The sequence below is a fragment of the Aplysia californica genome, unplaced genomic scaffold (assembly GCF_000002075.1).
Source record: "Aplysia californica isolate F4 #8 unplaced genomic scaffold, AplCal3.0 scaffold01577, whole genome shotgun sequence".
Taxonomy (NCBI): domain Eukaryota; kingdom Metazoa; phylum Mollusca; class Gastropoda; order Aplysiida; family Aplysiidae; genus Aplysia; species Aplysia californica.
In genome coordinates this window covers 107536-120320 of record NW_004798847.1, presented here as the reverse complement: position 1 = coordinate 120320, position 12785 = coordinate 107536, and the positions used below count along the sequence as shown (strand labels likewise).

The 12785-nt window shown below is 42.5% G+C and overlaps 1 protein-coding gene and 1 long non-coding RNA gene across 8 annotated transcripts in view; both read left to right on the top strand.

The window, feature by feature from the left end:
• The window catches only part of LOC101858239, a 75832-nt gene that overhangs the window by 28848 nt on the left and 34199 nt on the right, over nt 1-12785 (top strand). The window lies entirely within an intron of this gene.
• Nucleotides 4901-11768, top strand: LOC106013941. The gene is made up of 3 exons (XR_001185490.2): nt 4901-4928; nt 9855-9947; nt 11486-11768. It is a non-coding gene; the product is annotated as an uncharacterized LOC106013941 (long non-coding RNA).

Genomic DNA, 12785 nt, shown 5'->3' with positions numbered 1-12785 from the left:
GCTAGCCTGACAGTCTAGCCGTCCTTAAGTACGGCTAGCCTGGCTAAGTACGACTAGACTGCCAGTCTAGCCGTACTTATCTTAGGCCCTATTAACATTAGAAAACAGGAGGTTTAAAATACAAATACATACACTGTCATTAAGGCACCTGGTTTCGTCTCAAATGCAAATACTTTAGGTAGGTACTGCACACTAAAAATGTATATTTACAATTCAGTAGGCCTATTTTTTTGTTAAATGGTCAGTCTAGCCATCATATTAAGAATAAGTACGGCTAGACTGCGAGTCTAGCCGTACTTCTGCCAGTCTAGCCGTCATTAAGTACGGCTAGCCTCTTCCATATTTAATAGGCCACCTCTATTCTCACCCGGAGTGAGAATAGTGCAGGCGAGTCTTGTGGCTATTCTCACCCGGCAAAACCACATATTTCTACACTGTGATAACAGAAAAATTGTAGAATTCTGTGCCGTGAACAAACGTTCCATTACAATTGTAGCCTACTAAAAGCGTACAATTTTGTCTGTGGGCAGTGGAGAGAGAGAGAAAGAGAGAGAGGAGTAGCGCGAGAATTTCCGGGCAAAACAAAATGGCGACCCGCGTAGTTCGGCTCGATTCGAAAAGTTAAATAGCCGTAGCATCTTTGTAGACAACCAAATTTATTTACTTTTGTGTTTTAACATCATTTTTTAACTTTGTTTTGGTCAATTTGATCGTCCACACCGATAGACAGTATTCAGAAAGAGACGGAGAGAGAGAGAAGAGGGGAGGAGTTGATCTTGCGAGAACTTCCGGGCGGGTGAGAATAGCCACTTTCTATTTAATAAAACAAAAGCTTCACTAAGTAATGACTAGATCTAGATCTAGATCTAGATTCTAGATCAAGATCTAATAGCAATGCTAGATCTATCTGAGCTGGGCACTTTGTAGAGCTAGATCTAGGGCTGTTTAGAAAAGTGTTTGATTGGAAATATCACTCGGTGAGCCAAAGGCTTAGTCAACCGAGTGAGAATCCTATTATTATATTATTACCGACTAATGGCATTCACTAACAAATGAGTTATCAAACTTCAAACAAACTTAGATTTAGCTCTACAAAGGCCAGTAATGGCAATGCTTAATGCTAGGACTTGGCTTTGTACAGCTAGATCTAGGGTTGTTTAGTGGTTGATTGGAAATGTCGCACGGTGAGCTGAACGGTTTTAACTAATTAAAAGATGGGGGCTCGGATGGCTAAGTAAGTGAGTGGGTCCAGATCTAGTGAGTTTAGACTCAACAGTAATGTTAAGCAAATGTCGGTGTTTGACACCGTTAACCAAACTGCCCCTCTGGGATCAATAAAATTGTAATTTATAAATGTATCTCTTTAATGGTTCACTTTGAAGTCAGTATTCCATGAGTAAGAAACGCGAGTGATTCTTGAATTAAAAAGTGGAGACCTCGAACCGTCATTTCAGTTTGGGAAATTTTCTGCGCTCGTCCGACGCAAAAGCATAGGCCTAGATTTTTTGGCGAATAACTTTCGATCCCGTTTACTTTTAGCCTCAATTCTCTAAACGGCATTCTTCGATAGGAGTGGTCCCGGCTTAACTCCAAAGAAATAGCACTAAGAGTTTGTAGTCGGAAACAAAAAGGGAAGTAGGGTAAAAAAGCTGTCTTCGGTATTTTTTTGTCGTTCTATTTTAGAATATTTTCATCCTGATTTTTTTCTTCATCGGGTGGCATTGTGACCCTGGCAACTCAAGCCAGCTTTTTTAATCGGCTTCCGTTTGTGTTTCCGATTGCGAGTGTTATTTCTATGGAATAAGGCCGGGACCCCTAATTCTCCCAAAGAGTGCCCTCTAAACGCGTGACAACCCCGTTTTGTCTTTTCGAGCAATACTCATTTCAACGTTACAGATTGGTGTGGAAGGGCACTTTTCTTGAGAGGCCAAATAAAATATTGCTCGATATGAGTCAGGAGGAACTATTTTCTTACGGATATTGATGTAAATGGAACAAGACCGGGAACGGTAGCTCGATAACAATCGGTGCCATCTGTCCCAAGTCATCCGTTAAAAAAAGCGTGTCTTTTCATTGGACGAGCTACAGCACGGGCAAAAATAGTTTTGGTGCGGACGGACATCCCCGCACGGAACCTCAATTTTTAAACCGACTGCGTCACTGTCGTTCTGTAGGTATTAATTTTAAATAGGGAGTGTATACAGACCCGGTAACCGGGAACAAAGTCACGAAGTATACAGACCCGGTAGGGGAACTCTTTTGTGAATTCGGAAAGTTTCAGCGCCCTCTTGGCTCAGGTTAGACCTAGACCTAGGTCCTTCTAGATCTAGATCTATGGCCTAGGTCTAGATAGACACAGATAAATCATTGATCTAGTTTCGAGGTTAGCCTAGATCTAGATCTCTAGACCTAAATGAAAATTGCGGATGTCTTTTCGATGAACGATCGTTTTTCCTCCGTTTTTGGACTTGGAGGAATCACAATTTGAAGAAAAGAACAGTGTCATAATTTCAATCGAGCAGTCTCTCTCTCTACTCTCTCTCTCTCTCTCTCTCTCTCTCTCTCTCTCTCTCTCTCTCTCTCTCTCTCTCTCTCTCTCTCTCTCTCTCTCTTATAATTTAGCTCGCTTGGTCTTTTGCGGTCAGTCACGACTTCCATCGGTTTTCTTAGGTTGATTGCACACCACCCCTCGTTTGTGCTCAGAAATTAGGAAAAACATAAACATTTGCCAAGCGGAAGCCGCGTTGTCTCTCATTCGAAAGCGAAACTGCATACAGTGCGAACGTGTTGTCTGTGCCTTGTTGATCTGAATTCAGAACCTAAGGTAATGATCAGATGGCTGTGGTGGTTTATTGTAGCTGAAAGCTGGGCAGTGTAGGCTAGTATAGATCTAGATCTAGACTCTAGATGTTGTTACGTTGTATCGTGTAGAACCAAACAAGACTCAGAGAGTCTCCGAGAGAGAGAGAGACCAGATCTAGACCTAGAATCTAGACCTAGGCCTAGGCTTGCCTCTCCTTCTTAGTAGTCCCTAACTTATTATAACTAACTAATGTCCACTGGAACTGCATGCAATGTACTGGCCTTTGTAGAGCTAAATCTAAGTTTGTTTGAGGTTTGATGGGAATAGCACACAATGAGCCTAACCCTAATTACTAATACTAATTTAGTAAAACAAATTTAAGCTTCCTCTATTACCGAGTATTGGCATTCACTAATTAATGACTAGATCTAGATTCTAGATCTAATGGCAATGTTAGATCTATCTCAGCTGGGCACTTTGTAGAGCTAAATCTAGGGTTGTTTAGAAAAGAGTTTGATTGTATATCACACGGTGAGCCGAACGCTTAGTCAACCAAGTAAGCTTCCTATTACTATTATTATCATTACCGACTTAGAATGGCATTCTCTAACAAATGACTATAATGGCAATGCTTAATGCTAGATCTAGGGTTGTTTAGTGTTTGATTGGAAATGTCACACGGTGAGCCGAACGGTTTTAACTAATTAAAAGTTGGGGGCTCGGGTGACTAAGTGAGTAGGCCTAGATCTAGATCTAGAATCTAGTGAGTTTAGACTCAACAGTAATACCCTTGTGGGATCAATAAAACTAATTTGTAAATTTATGTCTTTACTACTTTGAAGTCAGTATTCCATGAGTAAGAAACGCGAGCGATTCTTGAATTAAAAAGTGGAGACCTCGAACCGTCATTTCAGTTTGGGAAATTCTTTGCAGCTCGTCCGACACAAAAGCCATTCACTAACAAATGACTATAATGGCAATGCTTAATGCTAGATCTAGGGTTGTTTAGTGTTTGATTGGAAATGTCACACGGTGTGCCGAACGGTTTTAACTAATTAAAAGTTGGGGGCTCGGGTGACTAAGTGAGTAGGCCTAGATCTAGATCTAGAATCTAGTGAGTTTAGACTCAACAGTAATACCCTTGTGGGATTTTAAAAAAACCTGTAATTTGTAAATTTATCTCTTTACTACTTTGAAGTCAGTATTCCATGAGTAAGAAACGCGAACGATTCTTGAATTAAAAAGTGGAGACCTCGAACCGTCATTTCAGTTTGGGAAATTTTTCGCAGCTCGTCCGACACAAAAGCATAAGCCTAGATTTTTTGTCGAATAACTTTCGATCCCGTTTACTTTTAACCTAGATTCTCTAAACGGCACTCTTCGAGGGAAGTGGTCCCGGCTTAACACCATAGAAATAACACTAAGACTTGTAGTCAGAAACAAAAACACAAGTCGAGTAAAAAAAAGCTGTCTTCGGTAATTTTTTTTCCTTACTTCAAGTTTAGAATATTTCCCACATTATTTTTTTAATCGGCTTCCTTTTTTGTTTCCGATTGCAAGTGTTATTTCTACGGAATTAGGCCGGGACTACTTCTCCCGAAGAGTGCCCTCTAAACGAGTGACAACCCCGTTTTGTCTTTTCGAGCAAAACTTTTTTCAACGTTATATATTGGTGTGGAAGGGCATTTTTCTTAGAGAGGCCAGAATATTGCTCGATATGAGTCGGGCGGAACTATTTTCTTACGGATATTGATATGTAAATGGGACAAACTGATACAAGACCGGGAACGGTAGCTCGATAACATTAACAATCGGTGCCGTCTGTCTCAAGTCATCCATAAGAAAATCGTGTCTTTTCATCGGACAGGCTGCAGCACGGGCAAAAATAGTTTTGGTGTCGACGGGCATCCCCGCTCCGTCCCTCATGTTTAAACCGACCGCGTCAGTGTCGTTCTGTAGGTATTAATTTTAAATAACGTTTCCAAGCCCTCTGACCTGGTAACCATAACAGTTTTGGTCAGGTCCATTTTTCCCCTTCTCTTTCCCCCGATCTCGGAATCTTCGCGGACGCAGTATCATGTCTGGAGAGGAGCAACGCCAGCCATTTGCCAGCGACGAGGAGATGGTGAGTTCTCACGAATCCTCAAACCCGCACACACGCACGCACCAACACACACACACACACACACACACACACACACTCGCGCGCGCTTGGCAGTCGGACCCGAAATAGGTATATTTCATTAAAACATTTCCAGTCGAAAGTCGGGCTTGAGTTGTTTTCTTATTCGTACATTCATATAATATAAGTGAGACAAATTATCGATAAAAGACCAATGCGACAGCCATATATACATATATTATACGCACACAAACACACGCGCATGCATGCATGCGCGCACGAACGCACGCATGCACGCACACACTCAGCAAAAAAAGACAGGACGAGAGAGGGGAGAGAGAGAGAGAGTCAGGAGCACTTCCCGGTGTGTCCCGTAGGTCTGCGCTCATAGAAAAGCTCACTTTGGGCGTATATTTTTCCAGTCTAGCGGAAAATACAAATCATCGCCAAACTTTTCGTGAAAGAGAAAAAAAATATTTTGAAAATAAGGGGCAAAGATGTTGTCACCCCATAACCTCTAATCCCCCCCCCCCTCCCCTCCCCTCCAACCCACCCTCTTTCTCTTTCTCTCTCTCTCTCTCTCTCTCTCTCTCTCTCTCTCTCTCTCTCTCTCTCTCTCTCTTTCTCTCTCTCTCTTCCCCTTTCTTTCCCCTCTCTCTCTTCTGTTCTCTCTCTCTAGGTCATTAGAACCAGAAAACCCTCCTCTCTTTTCCTTCTCTCTCTCTCTCTCTCTCTCTCTCTCTCTCTCTCTCTCTCTCTCTCTCTCACTCTCTCTCTAGGTCATTAGAACCAGAAAACCTTCCTCTATAACACACTGATAATTGGCATGATTCGGAAAGAAAGAAATTTGTTGAAAATACCGTTTAATTGTCAAATATCGATACCCGATTATTTAAGAATCGCACGTCATATCTCACACTGCAAACATTTTAAACCACTGTACGGCGCTCTGTTCCTTAAAACTTATGTTTGTTAACCTAAATATGGGAATTTGAGTTCTAAGCCTAAAGATTTTTAACGGAGAGCTAAAAAATTTGAGTAGTAATGTACATTGAGTAATCGATACTAGTAGCCACGTGGACAAGCTGTTTACAAATGAGAGATGAGAGAAAGTGGTGGTGGGGAAGCAGTAAGAAGAAGAAGAAGAAGAAGAAGAAGAAGAAGAAGAAGAAGAAGAAGAAGAAAAAGGAGAAGAAGAAGAAGAAGAAGAAAAAGAAGAAGAAAAAGGAGAAGAAGAAAAAGGAGAAGAAGGAGAAGAAAAAGAAGAAGAAGAAAAAGGAGAAGAAGAAGAAGAAGAAGAAGAAGAAGAAGAGGAAGAAGAAGAAAAGCCAGCCTTAACCATTACTACACTACAGACCGAAGTACAGACAAACATGTTGGTGCACGAACAAGAACACAGAAAAAAAGACGAGGTCGGTGTGTCCCGGAGGTCTGCGCTCATAGATAAAGACGCACTGTGTGCGTATTTTATTTTAGTCGCCAAACCCTTCGTGAAAGAGAAAGACAATCGTTTGAAAGTGAGAGGCACATTAAGTTGTTATCTCCCCATACACCCTAAACACCCCCCCCTCTCGTATTCTCTCTCTCTCTCTCTCTCTCTCTGTCTCTCTCTCTCTCTCTCTCTCTCTTTCTTGCTCTCTCTCTTTCCCTCTTTCTCTCACTCTCTCTCAGTCTCTCTCTCACTCTCTCTCTGTCACTCTTTCTCTCACTCTCTCTCTTTGCCTCTCTCACTCTCTCTCTGCCTTTCTCCCTCTCTCTATCTCTCTCTTACACTCTCTCTCTCTCTCTCTTTCCCTAGCCATCTATCTCTCTCTTTTTCCCTCTCTCATTTCTTCTCTCTCACTCTTTCTCTCTCTCTCTCTCTCTCTCTCTCTCTTGCTCTCTCTCTCCCTATCCATCTACCTCTCTCTTTTTTCTTTTTCCCTCTCTCCTTTTTTCTCTCTCACTCTTTTTCTCTTCTCTTTCTCTCTCTCTATCTCTCGCTCTCTCTCTCTCTATCTCTCTCTCTCTCGCTCGCTCTCTCCATCTCTTTGTCTTCTTCCCTCTCTCTCTCTCTCTCTCTCTCTCTCTCTCTATCTCTCTCTCTCTCTTTCTCTCTCTCTCTCTGTTTGTCCCTCTCTCGCTCTCTCTCTCTTGTTCCCACTCCCCCACCCCTCTGTCTGTCTGTCTGTCTGTCTGTCTGTCTGTCTGTCTGTCTGTCTGTCTGTCTGTCTGTCTGTCTGTCTGTCTGTCTCTCTCTCTTTCTCTCTCTCTTTCTCTCTCTCTCTCTCTCTCTCTCTCTCTCTCTCTCTCTCTCTCTCTCTCTCTGTATAATTTATCTCGCTTGGTCACTTGCGTTCAGTCACGGCTTCCATCGCCTTTCTTAGGTTGATTGCACACCACCCCTCGTTTGTGCTCAGAAATAGGAAAATTAATAAAATCGGAAGCGGAAGTTTTCCTTGACTTCCGCCGTGCCGTGTCTCTCATTCGATAGCGAAACCAGATACAGTTGCGAACGTGTCTGTGCCTTGTTGATCTGGATTCAGAACCTAAGGTAATGATCAGAATACTGTGGTAGTTTTCTTTGTAGCTAAAAGCTGCGCAGTGTAGGCTTGTGTAGATCTAGATGTTGTATCGTGTAGAACCAAACACAGACTCTAGATCTAGGCCTAGGCTTGCCTCTCCTTCTTAGCTCTTAGTCCCTATTCTCCGACCTAACTTATTATAACTAACTAATGACCACTGGCACTGAATGCAGTGTTCAGGGGTAGGACTGGCCTTTGTAGAGCTAAATCTAGGGTTGTTTAGTGTTCGATGGGAATAGCACACGGTGAGCCTAACCCTAATTTACTAATTATACTAATACTAGAAGATCTAGAATCTAGATCTAGATTCTAATGCTAATAATAAAACTAATAAGCTTCCTATTGCTAGAATCTTGTACCAAGTATTGGCATTCACTAATTAATGACTAGATCAAGATCTAATGGCAATGCTAGATCCTTCTGAGCTGGGCACTTTGTAGAGCTAGATTAAGATCTAGATCTAGATCTAGATTTTCTAGATCTAGGGTTGTTTAGAAAAGATTGGAAATATCACTCGGTGAGCCAAACGCTTAGTCAACCAAGTGAATTTCCTCTTATTATATTATTACTAACTAATGGCAATGCTTAATGCTAGGACTTGGCTTTGTACAGCTAGATCTAGGGTTGTTTAGTGGTTGATTGGAAATGTCACACGGTGAGCCGAACGGTTTTAACTAATTAAAAGTTGGGGGCTCGGGTGGCTAAGTGAGTAGGCCCAGATCTAGATCTAGTGAGTTTAGACTCAACAGTAATGTTAAGCAAATGTCGGTGTTTGACACCGTTAACCAAACTGCCCCTCTGGGATCAATAAAATTGCAATTTATAAATTTATCTCTTTAATGGTTCACTTTGAAGTCAGTATTCCATGAGTAAGAAACGCGAGTGATTCTTGAATTAAAAAGTGGAGGCCTCGAACCGTCATTTCAGTTTGGGAAATTTTCTGCAGCTCGTCCGACACAAAAGCATAGGCCTAGATTTTTTGGCCAATAATTTTCGATCCCATTTACTTTTAGCCTCGGTTCTCTAAACGGCATTCTTCACGAGGAGTGGTCCCGGCTTAACTCCTAAGACATAACACTCAGAGTTTGAAGTCGGAAAACAAAAATGGAGGTCGAGAAAAAAGCTGTCTTCAGTACTTTTTTGGGGGGGTTCGATTTTCGAATATTTTCTACCTTATTTTTTTTTCTTCATCGGGTGGCATTTTCATCCTGGCAACTCAAACCAGCTTTTTTAATCGGCTTCCGTTTGTGTTTCCGATTGCAAGTGTTATTTCTATGGTATTAGGCCGGGACCACTAATTCTCCCGAAGAGTGCCCTCTAAACGCGTGACAATCCCGTTTTGTCTTTTCGAGCAATACTTTTTCCAACGTTACAGATTGGTGTGGAAGGGCACTTTTCTTGGGAGGCCGGAATAAAATATTGCTCGATATGAGTCAGGCGGAACTATTTTTTTACAGATATTGATGTAAATGTGACAAACTGATACAAGACCGGGAACGGTACCTCGATAACAATCGGTCCCATCTGTCCCAAGTCATCCGTTAAAAAAGCGTGTCTTTTCATTGGACGAGCTACAGCACGGGCCAAAATAGTTTTTGGTGCGGACGGACATCCCCGCACGGAACCTCAATTTTTAAACCGACTGCGTCACTGTCGTTCTGTAGGTATTAATTTTAAATAACGTTTCCAAGCCCTCTGACCTCGTAACCGTAACAATTTTGGTCACGTCCGTTTTTCCCCATCTCTTTCCCCAGATCTCAGAATCTTCGTGGACGCATTATCATGTCTGGAGAGGAACAGCCCCATCCGTTTGCCCGCGACGAGGAGATGGTGAGTTGTCACGCATCCACAAACTCACACACACAAACACACACACACACACACACACACACACACACACACACACACACACACCAACCCAGACACACCAACCCAGACACACCAACCCAGACACACAACCACACCCACACACCCACACAAACACTAAACATTAAAACAACTTTTTAGAAATATGATGATATAACATTTCCTGGTGAGAATTTTGACCGAGCTGTTTTTTGACACGGTATACTGATGTAAATGGGACAAATTGATAAAAGACCAAATGCGGTAGCTCGCTAGAAATCGGTGTCGTCAGTTAAAAGTCATCTTTAAAAAAGCCGTCCCTTTGTCGGACTAGCTGTAGCATGTTCAAAAATATTTTTGGTGCGGACCGACACTTTCGCTGGGTGGCTCATTTTTAAAACAACCGTGTCATTGTGTCATTCTCGCTCTGTGGGTATTTCTAAATAGTGTTTCCGAGCCCTCTGACTTCGTAACCGGAACAATTTGGGTCAGGTCCGTTTTTCCCTTTCTCTTTCCCCAGAACTCGGAGTCTTCGCGGGCACCAGACGGAGCCAGGCATATCTTGCCCATAATCATAGAGGAGCCAGAGCCTATTTCTAGTGACGAGGAGATGGTGAGTTTTGAGGGGGATTCCGGGGACGGGGAGGAGGATAGTGGGGATTTTGAGGAGGATAGTGGGGATTTTGAGGAGGATAGTGGGGATTTTGAGGAGGATGAGAAATTTTTTTCTAGCGACGATAGTGATTTTGGGGAGCGGGCTGAGGACGAGGTAGACTTGGACCAAATTTACAGAGTGTTGTTCGTGGATACGGACGACGAGGTGGAAGATGACAGCGGGTTGTTTGAGAGTTAATTATAGAACTCTTTACCGACAGGAGAAACAACGGAGCAGGTAGGTGGGGGAGTGGGGTGGGGAAGTCTGTTTGTTTTAGTTGATTGAGTTTATATGTGTGTAAAATTGATATTATTATTATTATCATTACTAGTATTTTTTATTTATTTTTTTAAAATTTATGTGTAAAAAAATCTTTTTAGGAGGCGAGTTTGACATCTCAGTAAAATTCTTAGTTTTTAAAAATTGTTTTTAAATTCTTTTAAAAATATATTATTTATATAATTTTTTATTTTTTTTGTTTGACATGTCTGTAAAATATATGATGATTATGATGATGATTATTATTGTTGCTGTTGTTGTTATTTTTATAACCTACTTTTTATAATTTTTAGTTTAAGGAATGAATGAATAAATTTTGTAATGCTTTGGCATGTCTGTAAAATTATCATTTTTTACAATAATAAGTTTTATTTCAGAAGACATTTTTCTAAATTTCCTTTTTTTTTTTCCCCTCTGTGCATTGTTTTTTCTCTCTTCCCGAAGAGTTTCCTCGACGTGACCCTGAGCCTGGCTTCTAAGGGAACGACAAAGTATTCCAATATGGGAAATGAGACTAGTTGATGCATGTGTGTGTAGTTTGTGTCTTTGTTCTTATTTAGCTTGATAAGACGCCTCAGTTGATGCTTTTGACGTTAAAGAGCGGGCCAGTCTCCGTAGGATTTAATAGTCCCTTCAGCTTCCTGCTTCCGTATCTGTGGCCAGTCCAGTTTGTCCGTGTGTCTCATGCGTGGTCTGTTCCTAGCTTGAGACTGAGGCAGCAGTACCTTTGTGAGTGTGAGGGGGTTGGGGGTAAGGTGTGAAGTAAAAAAGTTGATGAAGTTTGAAGAGAAGCGAGGGGGAGGGGGGGTGTAGATCATTTTTTCGCTAAGCTGCACTTTTGAGTAATCACTGTATTTTAAAGAATCCGTTTTGATGCAAGTGTAATAGGTAACAGCTTTTTGGGGGCATGAGCTGTTTCCATCTTTCAACCAGTTTGGGGAACTCTTTCTGAGGGGTTAGGGGTTAGTGGGGAACTGACCCCTGACCCCTCATTACGTAAGATGTCAGTTTCGGCTGTTGGGGGGGGGGGGGTTGGGGGAAGTGCAGGGGGTGATAAAATTATGTGGGGTGACAGGTGTCCGCGGGGAACTGGAACTGGCCCACGTCACCGGTTATGGGAAAATAGCAAGTTCTTTAACGGCGTCAGCAGGTATCGGGTACGGGACCAAATTGTAGGGAACGTTTTTGTTATCGCTTATTTGTTTTGTCTTCCACAGCTCACAGACTTCCCCTCCCCACTCCCCCCCCTTGCGGAAGTCGGAAGTACCGGGCCTCACCGTGGCGCAAGGGTGTAACGCTCTGTTCAAACCAGAAGGGTGGCCGGGAAAACGATGGTTCGGGCAACGGCCCACTTTCTGGTTGGAACCGAGCGGCCAACACGGTACTACGCAGAGCATAGAACATGTGAAATGTACATCCCGGCGGCCGCCGCACTGCTTTGGCAATGTGTTGTAAACTATGAGAAACCGGCAGTATGGAAATAAAAGTTCAAATCGGTAGCAAAATGTGTTTGTTCTCTTTGTTTTCAAATCAGTCCTCCCGTTTGTCATGTACTCTATGTTTTAAAAATCAGTCTTCCCTGTCTGTCCTATCCTCTATGTTTTCAATTCAGTCTTTCCTGTCTGTCTTGTTTTTTTATGTTTTCCAATCAGTCTTCCCTGTCTGTTAAATCACTACAATCAGTTTGGATAATTAGCCGGGCCTGGGCGGTTACGGTGCACCTGTTGTGTAAATACAGACCATGGACACTTGGACACGAATTACATAATGTGCTGTTTTGCCTGTGACGGCGTTCCAGCTGACAGGCGGTCGTAGGCCCCCTACTCGATGAACAAAAAATACCCCTACCCACACAGGAATCGAACTCTGTCTTTTGCAAGCCACGGTAGGATGAAACAAAAAGTTTTGAAAAAGATGGGGACAGAACATTTCCGGACGAGAGTTGGGTCACAGCTGTTTTCTCTCTCTCTCTCTCAATCTCTCTCTCTCTTTCTCTCTCTCTCTCTGTCTCTTTCTCTCTCTCTCTCTCTCTCTCTCTCTCTTATTCTTCTTCTCTCTCTCTTCTCACATAAACACACACACACACACACAAACACACACACACACACACACACACACACACACACACACACACACAGTTTTCAGTCTCCCTCGACATAGAAAAAGAAATCAGCTTCTTTTGGTGAAACCAGGGAATAGAATATTTCCTTATGATAGTCGGACTGGAGACTTATAGGTACACTGGTGTGACAAATTCTAGATAAAAGACAAAGGGCTCTCTCTCTCTCTCTCTCTCTCTCTCTCTCTCTCTCTCTCTCTCTCTCTCTGTGGGTCTCTCTCAATTTCCATCTCACATTTCTTCTCTCTCACTCTTTCTCTCTCTCTCTCTTCTCTCTCACTCTCTTTCTCTCTCAATTTTGCTCTCATCCTCTCTTTCTCTTCTACCCTCTCTCTTTCTCTCTCTCTCTCTCTCTCTATCTTTCTCTTTTTCTTCTGCCCCCCCCTCTCTCCTTCTGT